At 49.8% G+C, this 22,263-nt stretch overlaps 1 long non-coding RNA gene across 5 annotated transcripts in view; it reads left to right on the plus strand.

Annotated features, from left to right (window-relative positions):
- The first annotated feature begins 5,952 nt into the window (after nt 1-5,952).
- The window catches only part of LOC308198098, a 176,832-nt gene continuing 160,521 nt past the window's right edge, over nt 5,953-22,263 (plus strand). The window contains exons 1-2 of one of the 5 annotated variants that reach the window (XR_013953627.1): nt 5,953-7,353; nt 19,499-20,786. This is a non-coding gene — a long non-coding RNA (uncharacterized lncRNA). Of the gene's footprint in view, nt 8,483-18,260; nt 20,787-22,263 lie in introns of those variants that run through there. The other 4 variants (XR_013953628.1, XR_013953629.1, XR_013953630.1 and 1 more) reach the window with 4 other exon arrangements.

Raw genomic sequence — 22,263 nt, forward strand, 5'->3', positions numbered from 1 at the left:
GCAGTGAGTCCAGTGAGTGTACTGGCACCACTGGGGATGCACTTCAGTGAGCCCAGAGAGTGCACTGGCACCACAGAGAATGCACTTCAGTGAGTCCAGAGAGTGCACTGGCACCATTGGGGATGCACTGCAGTGAGTCCAGAGAGTGCACTAGCACCACTGGGGATGCAGTGCAGTGAATCCTGTGAGTACACTGGCACCACTGGGGATGCAGAGCAGTGAGTCCAGAGAGCTCACTGGCACCACTGGGGATGCAGTGCAGTGAGTCCAGAGAGTGCACTGGCACCACTGGAGATGCAGTACAGTGAGTCCAGTGAATGCACTGGAACCACTGGGGATGCAGTGCAGTGAGTCCAGAGAGTGCACTGGCACCACTGGTGATGCAGTACAGTGAGTCCAGTGAGTGCACTGGTACCACTGGGCCTGCAGTGCAGTGAGTCCAGAGAGTGCACTGGCACCACAGCGGATGCAGTGAAGTGAGTCCAGAGAGTGCACTGGCACCACCGATGATGCAGTACAGTGAGTCCAGTGAGTGCACTGGCACCACTGGGGATGTAGTGCAGTGACTCGAGAGAGTGCAATGGCACCACTGGGGATGCAGTGCAGTGAGTCCAGAGAGTGCACTGGCAGCAGTGGGGATGCAGTGCAGTGAGTCCAGAGAGTGCACTGGCACCACTGGGGATGCAGTGCAGTGAGTCCAGAGAGTGCACTGGCACCACTGGGAATGCAGTGCAGTGAGTGCAGAGAGTGCACTGGCACCACTGGGGATGCAGTGCAGTGAGTCCAGAGAGTGCTCTGGCACCACTGGGGATGCACTGCAGTGAGTCCAGAGACTGCACTGGCACCACTGGGGATGCAGTGCAGTGAGTCCAGAGAGTGCACTGGCACCACTGGGGATGCACAGCATTGAGTCCAGAGAGTGCACTGGCACCACTGGTGATGCAGTCCAGTGAGTCCAGTGAATGCACTGGCACCACTGGGGATGCAGTGCAGTGAGTCCAGAGAGTGCTCTGGCACCACTGGGGATGCACTGCAGTGAGTCCAGAGACTGCACTGGCACCACTGGGGATGCAGTGCAGTGAGTCCAGAGAGTGCACTGGCACCACTGGGGATGCACTACAGTGAGTCCAGAGAGTGCACTGGCACCACTGGGGATGCTCTGCAGTGAGTCCAGAGATTGCACTGGCACCACTGGGGATGCAGTGCAGTGAGTGCAGAGAGTGCACTGGCACCACTGGGGATGCACTTCAGTGAGTTCAGAGAGTGCACTTGCACCACTGGGGATGGGTTTCAAGCCAACTGCATTAACCGCTCATGCTTCTTTCTTATGAGACGTTAGTAAACCAATTACATAGCCTTGTCAAGACTAAATCACAGGTAAAAATCCTGTACATCTCATGTGGCCAACCACTCCCAACTAGGATTCCAAGAACCAGGAGGTTCGGTGAAAATAGGGCTAGTGCTATTAGAGGGGTGATTATTAGGGTAAGCCCTAAGCTGTCTTTAATGGAGAAGTATGGGTGGAATGGGAGTTTGTCGCAGTCTGATACGATTCCTAGTGGGTTATTTGAGCCTGATTCGTGTCGGAAGGTTAGGTGGACTAGGGTGATTCCTGCAATTAGGAAGGGCAGTAGGAAGTGGATGGCGAAGAATCGGGTTAAGGTTGGATTGTCTACTGAGAATCCTCCTCAGGCTCATTCTACTAGAGTTTGCCCAATGTACGGGATGGCTGAGAATAGGTTGGTGATTACGGTGGCCCCTCAGAATGACATTTGTCCTCATGGTAGGACATACCCTACGAAGGCAGTTGCTATTAGGGTGAGTAGGAGGATTACTCCTGTGTTTCAGGTTTCTTTGTATAGGTAGGAGCCGTAGTAGAGGCCTCGTCCGATGTGTAAGTAGATGCAGATAAAGAAGAGCGAAGCACCATTGGCGTGGAGGTTGCGGATGAGCCATCCGTACTGGACGTCTCGGCATGTGTGAGCTACTGAGGAGAAGGCGAGTGAAGTGTCTGCGGTGTAGTGTATGGCTAGTAGCAGGCCTGTTAGGATTTGTGTGGCTAAGCAGATGGCTAGAAGGGAGCCGAAGTTTCATCAGGCAGAGATGTTGGAGGGGGCGGGTAGGTCGATTAGGGAGTTGTTGATTATTTTTAGTAGGGGATGGGATTTGCGGATGTTAGGGGCCATTAGTGAGTCTGTGTGTTATTAGGATTATTACCAGGATGGAGAGGGCGAAGGATCCTAGGTAGGCCTTAATTAGCCCTGTGTGTATTGAGGTTGCGGCTTTGCTTGCGGCTACTTGTAGTTCAGCAAGGCCCTCTGGCCCTATTTTTTTGAGTCAGGAGAGGTCGATCAAGTGTAGGGCAATGTTTTGTCCCTTTTCTAGTAGGTTTTTGGAGAAGAATCGGTGTACTAGGGGGTTGAAGTACCCTAATGCAGAGGAGAAGTTTATGAGGGGGTTTGGTTTGGGGTGAGTGAGGGTGTGTGTTATGTTCGATAGTTCTAGGGCTAGGATGATTCCTAAGATTGTTATGAGGATGGCAGCGGTTTTGGTGATAAGGGGTATGGTTATTGGGGGGGTTTTGGTTGGTGTGATGAAAGAGGTAATGATTATTCCTGCTGTAATGCTGCCTAGGGCGAGTCGGGTTAGGGGGGCGGTGATTAGTGGGTTGTTTTCGTTTATTGATACTATTGGGGGGATTCGGGTTTGTCCAGCTTGGACTAGGATGGTTATGCGGATGCTGTAGGTTGCGGTGAATGCTGTGGCTATAAGGGTTAGGAGTAGGGCTCAAGTATTTAGGTATGATGTGTTTAAGCTTTCGATGATGAGGTCTTTTGAGTAGAATCCGGCTAGGAATGGGGTTCCTATCAGCGCCAGGTTTCCGATGGTTAGGCAGGAAGTAGTGACTGGGAGTATTTTCTGTAGGCCTCCTATCTTTCGGATATCTTGTTCTCCGTTTAGGTTGTGGATGATAGACCCTGAGCATAGGAATAGTATGGCTTTAAAGAAGGCATGGGTTGAGATGTGTAGGAAGGCTAGTTGTGGGAGGTTTAGTCCGATAGTGACTATTATTAGTCCTAGTTGGCTGGATGTTGAGAAAGCAATGATTTTTTTGATGTCATTTTGGGTTAGGGCGCATGTGGCAGCGAATAGGGTTGATAGAGCACCTAGGCATAGGCAGGCAGTTAGGGCTGTCTGGTTGGTGGCTAGCAGGGGGTGCATGCGGATGAGCAGGAAGATTCCGGCTACTACTATGGTACTGGAGTGCAGTAGGGCTGATACTGGGGTGGGGCCTTCTATTGCTGCGGGCAGTCATGGGTGGAGTCCAAATTGGGCGGATTTTCCTGCGGCTGCGAGGATTAATCCTATGAGGGGGAGGATTGGGGTTTGGTGGGGGTGTACGGCTTGTTGGATCTCTCAGGTGTTGAATGTTGAAGCTAGTCATGCTATGCTCAGGATCAGTCCGATGTCTCCGATTCGGTTGTAGATTACGGCTTGTAGGGCGGCGGTGTTGGCATCTGCTCGGCCTTGTCATCAGCCGATGAGAAGGAAGGACATGATTCGTACTCCTTCCCAGCCTACGAATAGGAGGAATATGTTGTTTGCGGTTGTTAGGAGGAGTATGGCGACTAGGAATGTCAGTAGGTAGGTGAAAAATTTTGTTACGTATGGCTCTGAGGCCATGTATCATATGGCGAATTGTAGGATTGATCATGTTACAAATAGGGCGATTGGAAGAAATGTTATTGAGTATTGGTCTATTTTTAGGCTCAGGGGGATTTTAAAGTTTATAATGAATTTTCACTCCCAGTGGCAGGTGACAGATTCTACTCCCGAGTAGATGAATGCGGTTGTAGGGGCTAGGCTAATTAGGAATGCGGTTTTAACAGCGCGGGTGGTGGCTTGTGGGGTGTTTTTAAAGTTTTTAAATAGAAATGGCAGGATGATTGGGGTTAGGAGGATTGTCAGCGTGAGTAGTGTGAGGGAGTTGATTAGTAGTGTGGGGTTCACTACTTTTACTTGGATTTGCACCAAGATGGGTGGTTCCTAAGACCAGTGGATTGCTGTTATCCTTTAAAAGTAAGGGGGCTGAGGTTTTAGGCTCAGATGTAAGAGTTAGCAGCTCTTGTTGGTTAAACCCTCCCCTCGGCAGGTAAGAAGGTTTGAACTTCTATTCTTAGAATCACAGTCTAATGTTTGGTTTAAACTATACTTGCATGAGGGGATTCCGGAGATCAGTTCGGGTTTGAGGATTAGGAGGAATATTGGGATAATGTGGAGTGTTATGAGCAGGTGTTCTCGCGTGGTTGAGTTTTGCATAGATGTGATGTGGGAGGGGATTGAGCCTCGTTGGGTCATTAGTAGTATGAATAAGGTGTAGGAGGCGGTTAGTAGGGTTGCGATTCCTGTTAGGATGATCGTGAAGGCAGATCAGTTGAATAAGGTGATTATAATGGTTAGCTCTGCTATGAGGTTTGTTGTTGGGGGTAAGGCTATGTTTGTTAGATTGGCCAGCAATCATCAGGTAGCTATGAGTGGTAGGAGAGGTTGTAGGCCTCGTGTGAGTAGTAGAATTCGGCTGTGCGTACGTTCATAGTTTGTGTTGGCTAGGCAGAATAGTATGGAGGAAGTTAGTCCATGGGAAATTATTAGGATCATTGCCCCTGAGAATGATCAGTGGGTTTGGATTATTCCTGCGGCGATAACTAGGCCTATGTGGCTAACGGATGAATAAGCGATTAGTGATTTTAGGTCTGTCTGTCGTAGGCAGATTGAGCTAGTCATTAGGGCGCCTCATAGGGCCAGGGTTAGGAAGGGGTAGTGCAGGAGGTTGGACAGTGGGCCCATAAATAGAGTGACTCGTATAATTCCGTATCCTCCTAGCTTTAGTAGTAGGGCGGCGAGGAGTATTGAGCCTGCGATGGGTGCTTCTACGTGGGCTTTTGGCAGTCAGAGGTGTAGGCCGTATAGTGGGGCTTTTACTATGAATGCTATGAGCAGTGCTAGACCTGATAGTATTCCTGTCCATGAGGTGGATAGGGTTGGGTGGGTTAGTTGTAGGGTTGGCAGGTGCAGGGTGCCAATTTTCACGTATAGGTGTATGATTGTGATTAGCAGGGGTAGAGAGCTTACTGGCGTGTAGAATAGCAGGTAGATGCCAGCGCTTAGGCGTTCTGGTTGGTTCCCCCATCGGGTGATTAAGATTAGGGTGGGAATGAGGGTTGCTTCAAATGAGATGTAAAATAGTGCTAGTTCTGTGGTGGAAAAGGCTAGTAGGATGAATGGCTGGACTGCGACTAAGGTTGAGATAAAGATTCGTTTGCGTTGTAGGGGTTCTTGTTGCAGGTGGTTTTGGCTTGCTATGATTATGAGTGGGAGTAGTCAGCAGGATAGTACTAGGAGGGGGGATGAGATTTGGTCAATTCCTGTTCAGTTGGATAAAAATTTGTAGGGGTAGTAGGTTGGGATTAATCACTGTAGGCTTAGGGCAGCGATTAGGAGGCTGTATAAGGTGGTGTTAGTCCATAGAAATTTTGGTGGAGACAGCAGGGCTGTTGGAAGAAGTATGATTGTGGGTAGGATGATTTTTAGCATTGCAGGAGGTTTAGGTTGTGTAGATGGTCGGAGCCATGTGTGCGGGTGGAGGCTACTAGGATGGCCAGGCCTGTGCCCGCCTCACACGCTGAGAAGGTTAGCATGAGAATTGGTACCATGGTGAATGAGGAGACTTGGTTTTCGATGGATCATATTGATAGGCCTACGAATATCGATAATATTATGCTTTCAAGGCATAGTAGGGCGGATACTAGGTGGGTTCGGTGGAAGGCTAGTCCTAGTCCGCTGAAAATGAAGGCTGAGTAGAAGCTTAAATGTAGGGGCGACATAAAAAAGTTACAGGGTTGGCTGTAATCTGCTGGGTCGAAACCAGCTATCTTTTTGGTTAGACTAACTTTCTGTTATTCTGCTCATTCTAGGCCCCCTTGAATTCACTCGTAGGCCAGTCCGAGTGTTAGGAGAAGGAGGATCACTACAGTTCAGGTGAGGGTCATTAGGGGGGATTGGAGTTGGACGGCTCATGGCAGGGGGAGTAGGAGGGCGATTTCTAGGTCGAATAGGACGAACAGGATGGCTACTGAGGAAGAATCGGACTGAGAATGGTAATCGAGCAGATCCAAGTGGGTCGAATCCACATTCGTACGGTGAGAGTTTCTCTGAGTCGGGGTTTATTTGGGCGAGTCAGAAGTTTAATGCGGTTAGGGCGGCGCTTAGGATTGATGATAGGGCGAATATGAACATGAGTGCGTTCATTGCTCTCCTCTGGGTTTATACCAGATTCTAGAGATTGGAAGTCAATTGTAATTAATATACTAGAAGAGCAAGATCCTCATCAGTAGATGGTTATGTAGAGGAATAGTCAGATGACGTCTACGAAGTGTCAGTATCAGGCTGCTGCCTCGAATCCGAAGTGGTGGTCTGATGTAAAGTGGAACTTGATCAGTCGGAAGAGGCAGACGGTCAGGAAGGAGGATCCGATGATTACGTGGAGTCCGTGGAATCCAGTGGCAACGAAGAAGGTAGATCCGTAGACGCTATCGGCGATTGAGAATGGGGCTTCGTGGTATTCTATTGCTTGTAGGGCTGTGAAGTAGAATCCCAGGAGGATCGTTAGGGTTAGGGCGTGGATGGCGTGTTTTCGGTTTCCTTCTGTGATGCTGTGATGGGCTCACGTTACGGTAACGCCTGAGGCTAGTAGGATGGCTGTGTTTAGTAGGGGGACTTCTATCGGGTTGAGTGGTTTAATTCCTGTTGGGGGTCATTGGCCTCCTAGTTCTGGGGTTGGGGCCAGGCTCGAGTGGAAGAACGCTCAGAAGAACCCTAAGAAGAAGAATGCTTCGGATGTGATGAAAAGGATTATGCCGTATCGTAGGCCTTTTTGGACTGTGGGAGTGTGATGGCCTTGGAAGGTGCTTTCTCGTACAATGTCTCGTCATCATTGGAGTATTACTAGGAGTATTGAGATGAGGCCTAGGGTTAGTAGTATGGATGAGTTGTAGTGGAATCACATGATTAATCCTGAGGTTGTGAGTAGGGCGGCGGCTGCCCCGAAGATTGGTCAAGGGCTTGGGTCAACTATGTGGTATGAGTGTGCTTGGTGTGCCATTAGATGTTTTCTTGTAAGTATAGGCTTAGAAGGAGCACGAAGACGTAGGCCTGGATTATGGCTACTGCTACTTCTAGGATGGTTAGGAGTAGTAGGATGATTATTGTTAGGATGGATACTGCAGGAAGGGTGGGTATTAATGCAATGGAGGCTGTAGAGATGAGTTGGATGAGTAAGTGTCCTGCTGTAAGGTTGGCTGTAAGGCGGACTCCGAGGGCTAGGGGGCGGATTAGTAGGCTGGTTGTTTCGATCAGGATTAGTGCGGGGATTAGGGGTGTAGGGGTACCTTCGGGTAATAGGTGGGCTAAAGAGGCTGATGGTTGGTTTCGTAGGCCTGTTAGTAGTGTGGCGAGCCATAGTGGGAAGGCTAGGGCTATGTTCATAGATAGTTGGGTGGTTGGGGTGAATGTATATGGAAGGAGGCCTAGAAGGTTGATTGTAAGAAGTATGATTATTAGGGATGTAAATATTATGGCTCATTTGTGGCCATTTTTGTTGAGTGGGACTATTAGTTGTTTTGTGATTAGGTGAAGGAGTCATGTTTGGATAGTAGAAAGGCGGTTGTTGATTCATCGGTTGTTTGGGGACGGGAATAGTAGGGCTGGGAAGAGTAGGGATAGTAGGATTAAGGGGATGCCAAATAGATTGGGGCTGGAAAATTGGTCAAAGAAGCTTAGGTTCATGGTCAGGATCATGGTGTGGGTTTGGTAGTGAGGGAGGTCTTATTTGATGGGGGGTTGGTTGTGGTGAAGGCTAGTAGTTTTGGTTGGATGAGGAGTGCTAGGGTTAATCAGGTTATAATTATGATTGAAAATCATGGTGCGGGGTTAAGCTGTGGCATATCATTAAGGAGGGGGAAGTCCCTCTTTGGCTAGCTTAAAAGGCTAGTGCTGTTGCATAGCTTCTTAATGATTAGGATGATGATAGAAGGGACGATCAGGCCTCGAAATGTGGGAGTGGGGTTGATTCTACTACAATGGGTATGTAGCTGTGATTAGCCCCGCAAATTTCTGAGCATTGTCCGTAAAAAATCCCAGGCCGGGTGGTAATGAATGAAGTTTGGTTTAGTCGGCCTGGGATTGCGTCTGTTTTAACTCCGAGCGTTGGGACTGCTCAGGAGTGGAGTACGTCTCCTGCAGTAATGATCACGCGGATGGGGGATTCTATTGGGATAACTACGCGGTGGTCAACTTCTAGCAGTCGGAAGTGGCCGTTGGGTAGGTCTGGGGTGGGCACTATGTAGGAGTCGAATGATAGGTCTTTGAAGTCTGTGTATTCGTAGCTTCAGTATCATTGGTGGCCGATGGCTTTTAGGGTGAGGTCTGGTTCATCGATTTTGTCCATTATGTAGAGGATTTGTAGGGATGGGAGGGCGAGGAGTACCAGGACGATAGCAGGTAGGATTGTCCAGATCAGCTCTACTTCTTGGGCGTCTACAGCATTGGACGAGAGTTTTTCTGTTAGTATGTGGGCTAAAAGGTAGAGAACTAGGCTGCAGATAGCTAGGGCAACGATTAGGGCGTGGTCGTGGAATTCAACGAGTTCTTCTATGATGGGTGATGAGGCGTCTTGGAATCCTAGTTGGGAGTGGTTGGCCACATGAGATGTACAGGATTTTTACCTGTGATTTAGTCTTGACAAGGCTATGTAATTGGTTTACTAACGTCTCATAAGAAAGAAGCATGAGCGGTTAATGCAGTTGGCTTGAAACCAGCATGTGAGGGTTCGATTCCTTCCTTTCTTGTACTTGGACGAAGGCCGGTTCCTCGAAAGTATGGTATGGGGGAGGGCAGCCGTGGATTCATTCAACGTTTGTGGTAGTTAGTTCTGGTTGTAGGACTTTTCGTTTGGCCGGAAAGGCTTCTCAGATGATGAATATTAGTATGATTACGGCTACTATTGAGATTAGGGAGCCGATGGAGGAAATGGTGTTTCATAGTGTGTAGGCGTCGGGATAGTCCGAGTATCGTCGGGGTATTCCTGCTAGGCCTAGGAAGTGCTGGGGGAAGAACGTTAGGTTTACTCCTGTAAATATTACCCCGAAGTGGGCTTTTGCTCATGTTTGGTGTAGGGTAAACCCAGTGAGTAGTGGGAATCAGTGAGTAAATCCTGCTAGAATGGCAAAGACGGCGCCTATGGATAGGACGTAGTGGAAGTGGGCAACTACGTAGTACGTGTCGTGCAGGGCGATGTCTAGGGAAGAGTTTGCAAGAACGATTCCTGTTAATCCTCCGATGGTAAATAGGAAGATAAATCCTAGAGCTCATAGTATTGGGGGGGTCTCATTTGATTGTTCCTCCGTGCAGGGTGGCTAGTCAGCTAAATACTTTGATTCCGGTAGGGATGGCAATGATTATAGTGGCTGATGTAAAGTAGGCTCGGGTATCAACGTCTATTCCTACTGTAAACATGTGGTGAGCTCAGACAATGAATCCTAGGAAGCCGATGGATAGTATGGCTCAGACTATTCCCATGTAGCCGAAGGGCTCCTTTTTGCCTGAGTAGTACGTGACTACGTGTGAGATGATTCCGAACCCCGGTAGGATCAGAATATAGACTTCTGGGTGTCCGAAGAATCAGAATAGGTGTTGGTACAGGATTGGGTCTCCTCCTCCAGCGGGGTCGAAGAATGTGGTGTTTAGGTTTCGATCAGTTAGTAATATTGTAATACCGGCGGCGAGTACGGGGAGTGATAGAAGGAGTAGGATGGCGGTAATTAGTACGGATCAGACAAATAGTGGGGTTTGGTATTGTGAGAGTGCGGGGGGTTTTATGTTGATGGCTGTGGTGATAAAGTTGATGGCCCCAAGGATGGAGGAGATACCGGCTAAGTGGAGTGAGAAGATAGCCAGGTCTACTGAAGCTCCGGCGTGGGCAAGGTTACCTGCTAGGGGAGGGTAGACAGTTCAGCCTGTGCCGGCGCCAGCTTCTACAGTGGATGAGACTAGTAGTAGGAGGAATGATGGGGGGAGGAGTCAAAAGCTTATGTTGTTTATTCGCGGGAATGCTATGTCGGGGGCACCGATTATGAGGGGGACTACTCAGTTGCCCAATCCTCCGATCATGAGCGGATGCAGTGCAGTGAGTCCAGAGAGTGCACTGGCACCACTGGGCATGCAGTGCAGTGAGTCCAGAGAGTGCACTGGCACCACTGGGGATGCACTTCAGTGACTCCAGAGAGTGCACTGGCACCACTGGGGATGCAGTGCAGTGAGTCCAAAGACTTCACTGGCAAAACTGGGGATGCAGTGCAGTGAGTCCAGAGAGTGCACTGGCACCACTGGGGATGCAGTGCAGTGAGTCCAGAGATTGCACTGGCACCACTGGGGATGCAGTGCAGTGAGTCCAGAGAGTGCACTGGCACCACTGGTGATGCAGTACAGTGAGTCCAGAGAGTGCACTGGCACCTAAGGGGCTGCACTGCAGTGAGTCCAGAGAGTGCACTGGCACCACTTGGGCTGCACTGCGGTGAGTCCAGAGAGTGCACTGGCACCACTGGGGATGCATTGCACTGAGAGCACAGAGTGCACTGGCACCACAGGGGTTACACTGCAGTGAGTCCAGAGAGTGCACTGGAACCACTGGGGATGCAGCACAGTGAGTCCAGAGAGTGCACTGACACGACTGGGGATGCAGTGCAGTGAGTCCAGAGAGTGCACTGGCACCACTGGGGATGCAGTGCAGTGAGTCCAGAGACTTCACTGGCACCACTGGGGATGCAGTCCAGTGAGTCCAGTGAGTGCACTGGCATCACTGGGGATGCAGCGCAGTGACTGCAGAGAGTACACTGGCACCACCGGGGATTCATTGCAGTGAGTCCAGAGAGTGCACTGGCACCACCTGTGATGCAGTGCAGTGAGTCCAGTGAGTGCACTGGCACCACTGGGGATGCAGTGCTGTGACTCCAGAGAGCGCACTGGCACCACTGTGGATGCAGTGCAGTCAGTCCAGTGAGTGCACTGGCACCACTGGGGGTGCAGTACAGTGAGTCCAGAGAGTGCACTGACACCACTGGGGATGCAGTGCAGTGAGTCCAGACAGTGCACTGGCACCACTGGGGATGCAGTGCAGTGAGTCCAGAGAGTGCACTGGCACCACTGGGGATGCACTGCTGTGAGACCAGAGAGTGCACTGGCACCACTGGGGATGCACTGCAGTGAGTCCAGAGAGTGCACTGGCACCACTGGGGATGCACTGCAGTTAGTCCAGAGAGTGCACTGTCACCACTGGGGATGCAGTACAGTGAGTCCAGAGAGTGCACTGGCACCAGTGGGGATGCAGTACAGTGAGTCCACAGAGTGCACTGGCACCACTGGGGATGCAGTGCAGTGAGTCCAGAGAGTGCACTGGCACCACTGGGGATGCACTTCAGTGACTCCAGAGAGTGCACTGGCACCACTGGGGATGCAGTGCAGTGAGTCCAAAGACTTCACTGGCACCACTGGGGATGCAGTGCAGTGAGTCCAGAGAGTGCACTGGCACCACTGGGGATGCAGTGAAGTGAGTGCAGAGAGTGCACTGGCACGACTGGGGATGCACTGCAGTGAGTCCAGAGAGTGCACTGGCACCACTGGGGATGCAGTGCAGTGAGTCCAGTGAGTGTACTGGCACCACTGGGGATGCACTTCAGTGAGCCCAGAGAGTGCACTGGCACCACTGAGAATGCACTTCAGTGAGTCCAGAGAGTGCACTGGCACCACTGGGGATGCACTGCAGTGAGTCCAGAGAGTGCACTAGCACCACTGGGGATGCAGTGCAGTGAATCCTGTGAGTACACTGGCACCACTGGGGATGCAGTGCAGTGAGTCCAGAGAGCTCACTGGCACCACTGGGGATGCAGTGCAGTGAGTCCAGAGAGTGCACTGGCACCACTGGAGATGCAGTACAGTGAGTCCAGTGAATGCACTGGAACCACTGGGGATGCAGTGCAGTGAGTCCAGAGAGTGCACTGGCACCACTGGTGATGCAGTACAGTGAGTCCAGTGAGTGCACTGGTACCACTGGGCCTGCAGTGCAGTGAGTCCAGAGAGTGCACTGGCACCACCGATGATGCAGTACAGTGAGTCCAGTGAGTGCACTGGCACCACTGGGGATGTAGTGCAGTGACTCGAGAGAGTGCACTGGCACCACTGGGGATGCAGTGCAGTGAGTCCAGAGAGTGCACTGGAACCACTGGGGATGCAGTGCAGTGAGTCCAGAGAGTGCACTGGCACCACTGGGGATGCAGTGCAGTGAGTCCAGAGACTTCACTGGCACCACTGGGGATGCAGTGCAGTGAGTCCAGAGAGTGCATTGGCACCACTGGGGATGCAGTGCAGTGAGTCCAGAGAGTGCACTGGCACCACTGGGGATGCACTGCTGTGAGTCCAGAGAGTGCACTGGCACCACTGGTGATGCAGTACAGTGAGTCCAGAGAGTGCACTGGCACCACTGGGGATGCACTGCAGTGAGTCCAGAGAGTGCACTGGCACCACTGGGGATGCACTACAGTGAGTCCAGAGATTGCACTGGCACCACTGGGGATGCACTTCAGTGATTCCAGAGAGTGTACTGACACCACTGGGGATGCGGTGCAGTGAGTCCAGAGAGTGCACTGGCACCACTGGGGATGCAGTGCAGTGAGTCCAGAGAGTGCTCTGGCACCACTGGGGATGCAGTGCAGTGAGTCCAGAGACTGCACTGGCACCACTGAGAATGCCCTTCAGTGAGTGCAGAGAGTGCACTGGCACCACTGGGGATGCAGTGCAGTGAGTCCAGAGAGTGCACTGGCACCACTGGGGATGCACTGCAGTGAGTCCAGAGAGTGCACTGGCACCACTGGGGATGCACTGCAGTGAGTCCAGAGAGTGCACTGGCACCACCTGTGATGCAGTACAGTGTGTCCAGTGAGTGCACTGGCACCACTGGGGATGCAGTGCTGTGACTCCGGAGAGCGCACTGGCACCACTGGGGATGCAGTGCAGTGAGTCCAGAGAGTGCACTGGCACCACTGGGGATGCAGTGCAGTGAGTCCAGAGAGTGCAATGGCACCACTGGGGATGCACTTCAGTGAGTCCAGAGAGTGCACTGGCACCACTGGGGATGCACTGCAGTGAGTCCAGAGAGTGCACTGGCACCACTGGGGATGCAGTGCAGTGAGTCCAAAGACTTCACTGGCACCACTGGGGATGCACTGCAGTGAGTCCAGAGATTGCACTGGCACCACTGGGGATGCAGTGCAGTGAGTCCAGAGAGTGCACTGGCACCACTGGGGATGCACTACAGTGAGTCCACAGAGTGCACTGGCACCACTGGGGATGCTCTGCAGTGAGTCCAGAGATTGCACTGGCACCACTGGGGATGCAGTGCAGTGAGTGCAGAGAGTGCACTGGCACCACTGGGGATGCACTTCAGTGAGTTCAGAGAGTGCACTTGCACCACTGGGGATGGGTTTCAAGCCAACTGCATTAACCGCTCATGCTTCTTTCTTATGAGACGTTAGTAAACCAATTACATAGCCTTGTCAAGACTAAATCACAGGTAAAAATCCTGTACATCTCATGTGGCCAACCACTCCCAACTAGGATTCCAAGAACCAGGAGGTTCGGTGAAAATAGGGCTAGTGCTATTAGAGGGGTGATTATTAGGGTAAGCCCTAAGCTGTCTTTAATGGAGAAGTATGGGTGGAATGGGATTTTGTCGCAGTCTGATACGATTCCTAGTGGGTTATTTGAGCCTGATTCGTGTCGGAAGGTTAGGTGGACTAGGGTGATTCCTGCAATTAGGAAGGGCAGTAGGAAGTGGATGGCGAAGAATCGGGTTAAGGTTGGATTGTCTACTGAGAATCCTCCTCAGGCTCATTCTACTAGAGTTTGCCCAATGTACGGGATGGCTGAGAATAGGTTGGTGATTACGGTGGCCCCTCAGAATGACATTTGTCCTCATGGTAGGACATACCCTACGAAGGCAGTTGCTATTAGGGTGAGTAGGAGGATTACTCCTGTGTTTCAGGTTTCTTTGTATAGGTAGGAGCCGTAGTAGAGGCCTCGTCCGATGTGTAAGTAGATGCAGATAAAGAAGAGCGAAGCACCGTTGGCGTGGAGGTTGCGGATGAGCCATCCGTACTGGACGTCTCGGCATGTGTGAGCTACTGAGGAGAAGGCGAGTGAAGTGTCTGCGGTGTAGTGTATGGCTAGTAGCAGGCCTGTTAGGATTTGTGTGGCTAAGCAGATGGCTAGAAGGGAGCCGAAGTTTCATCAGGCAGAGATGTTGGAGGGGGCGGGTAGGTCGATTAGGGAGTTGTTGATTATTTTTAGTAGGGGATGGGATTTGCGGATGTTAGGGGCCATTAGTGAGTCTGTGTGTTATTAGGATTATTACCAGGATGGAGAGGGCGAAGGATCCTAGGTAGGCCTTAATTAGCCCTGTGTGTATTGAGGTTGCGGCTTTGCTTGCGGCTACTTGTAGTTCAGCAAGGCCCTCTGGCCCTATTTTTTTGAGTCAGGAGAGGTCGATCAAGTGTAGGGCAATGTTTTGTCCCTTTTCTAGTAGGTTTTTGGAGAAGAATCGGTGTACTAGGGGGTTGAAGTACCCTAATGCAGAGGAGAAGTTTATGAGGGGGTTTGGTTTGGGGTGAGTGAGGGTGTGTGTTATGTTCGATAGTTCTAGGGCTAGGATGATTCCTAGGATTGTTATGAGGATGGCAGCGGTTTTGGTGATAAGGGGTATGGTTATTGGGGGGGTTTTGGTTGGTGTGATGAAAGAGGTAATGATTATTCCTGCTGTAATGCTGCCTAGGGCGAGTCGGGTTAGGGGGGCGGTGATTAGTGGGTTGTTTTCGTTTATTGATACTATTGGGGGGATTCGGGTTTGTCCAGCTTGGACTAGGATGGTTATGCGGATGCTGTAGGTTGCGGTGAATGCTGTGGCTATAAGGGTTAGGAGTAGGGCTCAAGTATTTAGGTATGATGTGTTTAAGCTTTCGATGATGAGGTCTTTTGAGTAGAATCCGGCTAGGAATGGGGTTCCTATCAGCGCCAGGTTTCCGATGGTTAGGCAGGAAGTAGTGACTGGGAGTATTTTCTGTAGGCCTCCTATCTTTCGGATATCTTGTTCTCCGTTTAGGTTGTGGATGATAGACCCTGAGCATAGGAATAGTATGGCTTTAAAGAAGGCATGGGTTGAGATGTGTAGGAAGGCTAGTTGTGGGAGGTTTAGTCCGATAGTGACTATTATTAGTCCTAGTTGGCTGGATGTTGAGAAAGCAATGATTTTTTTGATGTCATTTTGGGTTAGGGCGCATGTGGCAGCGAATAGGGTTGATAGAGCACCTAGGCATAGGCAGGCAGTTAGGGCTGTCTGGTTGGTGGCTAGCAGGGGGTGCATGCGGATGAGCAGGAAGATTCCGGCTACTACTATGGTACTGGAGTGCAGTAGGGCTGATACTGGGGTGGGGCCTTCTATTGCTGCGGGCAGTCATGGGTGGAGTCCAAATTGGGCGGATTTTCCTGCGGCTGCGAGGATTAATCCTATGAGGGGGAGGATTGGGGTTTGGTGGGGGTGTACGGCTTGTTGGATCTCTCAGGTGTTGAATGTTGAAGCTAGTCATGCTATGCTCAGGATCAGTCCGATGTCTCCGATTCGGTTGTAGATTACGGCTTGTAGGGCGGCGGTGTTGGCATCTGCTCGGCCTTGTCATCAGCCGATGAGAAGGAAGGACATGATTCGTACTCCTTCCCAGCCTACGAATAGGAGGAATATGTTGTTTGCGGTTGTTAGGAGGAGTATGGCGACTAGGAATGTCAGTAGGTAGGTGAAAAATTTTGTTACGTATGGCTCTGAGGCCATGTATCATATGGCGAATTGTAGGATTGATCATGTTACAAATAGGGCGATTGGAAGAAATGTTATTGAGTATTGGTCTATTTTTAGGCTCAGGGGGATTTTAAAGTTTATAATGAATTTTCACTCCCAGTGGCAGGTGACAGATTCTACTCCCGAGTAGATGAATGCGGTTGTAGGGGCTAGGCTAATTAGGAATGCGGTTTTAACAGCGCGGGTGGTGGCTTGTGGGGTGTTTTTAAAGTTTTTAAATAGAAATGGCAGGATGATTGGGGTTAGGAGGATTGTCAGCGTGAGTAGTGTGAGGGAGTTGATTAGTAGTGTGGGGTTCACTACTTTTACTTGGATTTGCACCAAGATGGGTGGTTCCTAAGACCAGTGGATTGCTGTTATCCTTTAAAAGTAAGGGGGCTGAGGTTTTAGGCTCAGATGTAAGAGTTAGCAGCTCTTGTTGGTTAAACCCTCCCCTCGGCAGGTAAGAAGGTTTGAACTTCTATTCTTAGAATCACAGTCTAATGTTTGGTTTAAACTATACTTGCATGAGGGGATTCCGGAGATCAGTTCGGGTTTGAGGATTAGGAGGAATATTGGGATAATGTGGAGTGTTATGAGCAGGTGTTCTCGCGTGGTTGAGTTTTGCATAGATGTGATGTGGGAGGGGATTGAGCCTCGTTGGGTCATTAGTAGTATGAATAAGGTGTAGGAGGCGGTTAGTAGGGTTGCGATTCCTGTTAGGATGATCGTGAAGGCAGATCAGTTGAATAAGGTGATTATAATGGTTAGCTCTGCTATGAGGTTTGTTGTTGGGGGTAAGGCTATGTTTGTTAGATTGGCCAGCAATCATCAGGTAGCTATGAGTGGTAGGAGAGGTTGTAGGCCTCGTGTGAGTAGTAGAATTCGGCTGTGCGTACGTTCATAGTTTGTGTTGGCTAGGCAGAATAGTATGGAGGAAGTTAGTCCATGGGAAATTATTAGGATCATTGCCCCTGAGAATGATCAGTGGGTTTGGATTATTCCTGCGGCGATAACTAGGCCTATGTGGCTAACGGATGAATAAGCGATTAGTGATTTTAGGTCTGTCTGTCGTAGGCAGATTGAGCTAGTCATTAGGGCGCCTCATAGGGCCAGGGTTAGGAAGGGGTAGTGCAGGAGGTTGGACAGTGGGCCCATAAATAGAGTGACTCGTATAATTCCGTATCCTCCTAGCTTTAGTAGTAGGGCGGCGAGGAGTATTGAGCCTGCGATGGGTGCTTCTACGTGGGCTTTTGGCAGTCAGAGGTGTAGGCCGTATAGTGGGGCTTTTACTATGAATGCTATGAGCAGTGCTAGACCTGATAGTATTCCTGTCCATGAGGTGGATAGGGTTGGGTGGGTTAGTTGTAGGGTTGGCAGGTGCAGGGTGCCAATTTTCACGTATAGGTGTATGATTGTGATTAGCAGGGGTAGAGAGCTTACTGGCGTGTAGAATAGCAGGTAGATGCCAGCGCTTAGGCGTTCTGGTTGGTTCCCCCATCGGGTGATTAAGATTAGGGTGGGAATGAGGGTTGCTTCAAATGAGATGTAAAATAGTGCTAGTTCTGTGGTGGAAAAGGCTAGTAGGATGAATGGCTGGACTGCGACTAAGGTTGAGATAAAGATTCGTTTGCGTTGTAGGGGTTCTTGTTGCAGGTGGTTTTGGCTTGCTATGATTATGAGTGGGAGTAGTCAGCAGGATAGTACTAGGAGGGGGGATGAGATTTGGTCAATTCCTGTTCAGTTGGATAAAAATTTGTAGGGGTAGTAGGTTGGGATTAATCACTGTAGGCTTAGGGCAGCGATTAGGAGGCTGTATAAGGTGGTGTTAGTCCATAGAAATTTTGGTGGAGACAGCAGGGCTGTTGGAAGAAGTATGATTGTGGGTAGGATGATTTTTAGCATTGCAGGAGGTTTAGGTTGTGTAGATGGTCGGAGCCATGTGTGCGGGTGGAGGCTACTAGGATGGCCAGGCCTGTGCCCGCCTCACACGCTGAGAAGGTTAGCATGAGAATTGGTACCATGGTGAATGAGGAGACTTGGTTTTCGATGGATCATATTGATAGGCCTACGAATATCGATAATATTATGCTTTCAAGGCATAGTAGGGCGGATACTAGGTGGGTTCGGTGGAAGGCTAGTCCTAGTCCGCTGAAAATGAAGGCTGAGTAGAAGCTTAAATGTAGGGGCGACATAAAAAAGTTACAGGGTTGGCTGTAATCTGCTGGGTCGAAACCAGCTATCTTTTTGGTTAGACTAACTTTCTGTTATTCTGCTCATTCTAGGCCCCCTTGAATTCACTCGTAGGCCAGTCCGAGTGTTAGGAGAAGGAGGATCACTACAGTTCAGGTGAGGGTCATTAGGGGGGATTGGAGTTGGACGGCTCATGGCAGGGGGAGTAGGAGGGCGATTTCTAGGTCGAATAGGACGAACAGGATGGCTACTGAGGAAGAATCGGACTGAGAATGGTAATCGAGCAGATCCAAGTGGGTCGAATCCACATTTGTACGGTGAGAGTTTCTCTGAGTCGGGGTTTATTTGGGCGAGTCAGAAGTTTAATGCGGTTAGGGCGGCGCTTAGGATTGATGATAGGGCGAATATGAACATGAGTGCGTTCATTGCTCTCCTCTGGGTTTATACCAGATTCTAGAGATTGGAAGTCAATTGTAATTAATATACTAGAAGAGCAAGATCCTCATCAGTAGATGGTTATGTAGAGGAATAGTCAGATGACGTCTACGAAGTGTCAGTATCAGGCTGCTGCCTCGAATCCGAAGTGGTGGTCTGATGTAAAGTGGAACTTGATCAGTCGGAAGAGGCAGACGGTCAGGAAGGAGGATCCGATGATTACGTGGAGTCCGTGGAATCCAGTGGCAACGAAGAAGGTAGATCCGTAGACGCTATCGGCGATTGAGAATGGGGCTTCGTGGTATTCTATTGCTTGTAGGGCTGTGAAGTAGAATCCCAGGAGGATCGTTAGGGTTAGGGCGTGGATGGCGTGTTTTCGGTTTCCTTCTGTGATGCTGTGATGGGCTCACGTTACGGTAACGCCTGAGGCTAGTAGGATGGCTGTGTTTAGTAGGGGGACTTCTATCGGGTTGAGTGGTTTAATTCCTGTTGGGGGTCATTGGCCTCCTAGTTCTGGGGTTGGGGCCAGGCTCGAGTGGAAGAACGCTCAGAAGAACCCTAAGAAGAAGAATGCTTCGGATGTGATGAAAAGGATTATGCCGTATCGTAGGCCTTTTTGGACTGTGGGAGTGTGATGGCCTTGGAAGGTGCTTTCTCGTACAATGTCTCGTCATCATTGGAGTATTACTAGGAGTATTGAGATGAGGCCTAGGGTTAGTAGTATGGATGAGTTGTAGTGGAATCACATGATTAATCCTGAGGTTGTGAGTAGGGCGGCGGCTGCCCCGAAGATTGGTCAAGGGCTTGGGTCAACTATGTGGTATGAGTGTGCTTGGTGTGCCATTAGATGTTTTCTTGTAAGTATAGGCTTAGAAGGAGCACGAAGACGTAGGCCTGGATTATGGCTACTGCTACTTCTAGGATGGTTAGGAGTAGTAGGATGATTATTGTTAGGATGGATACTGCAGGAAGGGTGGGTATTAATGCAATGGAGGCTGTAGAGATGAGTTGGATGAGTAAGTGTCCTGCTGTAAGGTTGGCTGTAAGGCGGACTCCGAGGGCTAGGGGGCGGATTAGTAGGCTGGTTGTTTCGATCAGGATTAGTGCGGGGATTAGGGGTGTAGGGGTACCTTCGGGTAATAGGTGGGCTAAAGAGGCTGATGGTTGGTTTCGTAGGCCTGTTAGTAGTGTGGCGAGCCATAGTGGGAAGGCTAGGGCTATGTTCATAGATAGTTGGGTGGTTGGGGTGAATGTATATGGAAGGAGGCCTAGAAGGTTGATTGTAAGAAGTATGATTATTAGGGATGTAAATATTATGGCTCATTTGTGGCCATTTTTGTTGAGTGGGACTATTAGTTGTTTTGTGATTAGGTGAAGGAGTCATGTTTGGATAGTAGAAAGGCGGTTGTTGATTCATCGGTTGTTTGGGGACGGGAATAGTAGGGCTGGGAAGAGTAGGGATAGTAGGATTAAGGGGATGCCAAATAGATTGGGGCTGGAAAATTGGTCAAAGAAGCTTAGGTTCATGGTCAGGATCATGGTGTGGGTTTGGTAGTGAGGGAGGTCTTATTTGATGGGGGGTTGGTTGTGGTGAAGGCTAGTAGTTTTGGTTGGATGAGGAGTGCTAGGGTTAATCAGGTTATAATTATGATTGAAAATCATGGTGCGGGGTTAAGCTGTGGCATATCATTAAGGAGGGGGAAGTCCCTCTTTGGCTAGCTTAAAAGGCTAGTGCTGTTGCATAGCTTCTTAATGATTAGGATGATGATAGAAGGGACGATCAGGCCTCGAAATGTGGGAGTGGGGTTGATTCTACTACAATGGGTATGTAGCTGTGATTAGCCCCGCAAATTTCTGAGCATTGTCCGTAAAAAATCCCAGGCCGGGTGGTAATGAATGAAGTTTGGTTTAGTCGGCCTGGGATTGCGTCTGTTTTAACTCCGAGCGTTGGGACTGCTCAGGAGTGGAGTACGTCTCCTGCAGTAATGATCACGCGGATGGGGGATTCTATTGGGATAACTACGCGGTGGTCAACTTCTAGCAGTCGGAAGTGGCCGTTGGGTAGGTCTGGGGTGGGCACTATGTAGGAGTCGAATGATAGGTCTTTGAAGTCTGTGTATTCGTAGCTTCAGTATCATTGGTGGCCGATGGCTTTTAGGGTGAGGTCTGGTTCATCGATTTTGTCCATTATGTAGAGGATTTGTAGGGATGGGAGGGCGAGGAGTACCAGGACGATAGCAGGTAGGATTGTCCAGATCAGCTCTACTTCTTGGGCGTCTACAGCATTGGACGAGAGTTTTTCTGTTAGTATGTGGGCTAAAAGGTAGAGAACTAGGCTGCAGATAGCTAGGGCAACGATTAGGGCGTGGTCGTGGAATTCAACGAGTTCTTCTATGATGGGTGATGAGGCGTCTTGGAATCCTAGTTGGGAGTGGTTGGCCACATGAGATGTACAGGATTTTTACCTGTGATTTAGTCTTGACAAGGCTATGTAATTGGTTTACTAACGTCTCATAAGAAAGAAGCATGAGCGGTTAATGCAGTTGGCTTGAAACCAGCATGTGAGGGTTCGATTCCTTCCTTTCTTGTACTTGGACGAAGGCCGGTTCCTCGAAAGTATGGTATGGGGGAGGGCAGCCGTGGATTCATTCAACGTTTGTGGTAGTTAGTTCTGGTTGTAGGACTTTTCGTTTGGCCGGAAAGGCTTCTCAGATGATGAATATTAGTATGATTACGGCTACTATTGAGATTAGGGAGCCGATGGAGGAAATGGTGTTTCATAGTGTGTAGGAATCGGGGTAGTCCGAGTATCATCGGGGTATTCCTGCTAGGCCTAGGAAGTGCTGGGGGAAGAACGTTAGGTTTACTCTTGTAAATATTACCCCGAAGTGGGCTTTTGCTCATGTTTGGTGTAGGGTAAACCCAGTGAGTAGTGGGAATCAGTGAGTAAATCCTGCTAGAATGGCAAAGACGGCGCCTATGGATAGGACGTAGTGGAAGTGGGCAACTACGTAGTACGTGTCGTGCAGGGCGATGTCTAGGGAAGAGTTTGCAAGAACGATTCCTGTTAATCCTCCGATGGTAAATAGGAAGATAAATCCTAGAGCTCATAGTATTGGGGGGGTCTCATTTGATTGTTCCTCCGTGCAGGGTGGCTAGTCAGCTAAATACTTTGATTCCGGTAGGGATGGCAATGATTATAGTGGCTGATGTAAAGTAGGCTCGGGTATCAACGTCTATTCCTACTGTAAACATGTGGTGAGCTCAGACAATGAATCCTAGGAAGCCGATGGATAGTATGGCTCAGACTATTCCCATGTAGCCGAAGGGCTCCTTTTTGCCTGAGTAGTACGTGACTACGTGTGAGATGATTCCGAACCCTGGTAGGATCAGAATATAGACTTCTGGGTGTCCGAAGAATCAGAATAGGTGTTGGTACAGGATTGGGTCTCCTCCTCCAGCGGGGTCGAAGAATGTGGTGTTTAGGTTTCGATCAGTTAGTAATATTGTAATACCGGCGGCGAGTACGGGGAGTGATAGAAGGAGTAGGATGGCGGTAATTAGTACGGATCAGACAAATAGTGGGGTTTGGTATTGTGAGAGTGCGGGGGGTTTTATGTTGATGGCTGTGGTGATAAAGT

This window comes from Anser brachyrhynchus, assembly GCF_964034855.1.
Source record: "Anser brachyrhynchus genome assembly, chromosome: 7".
In the NCBI taxonomy this organism is placed as follows: domain Eukaryota; kingdom Metazoa; phylum Chordata; class Aves; order Anseriformes; family Anatidae; genus Anser; species Anser brachyrhynchus.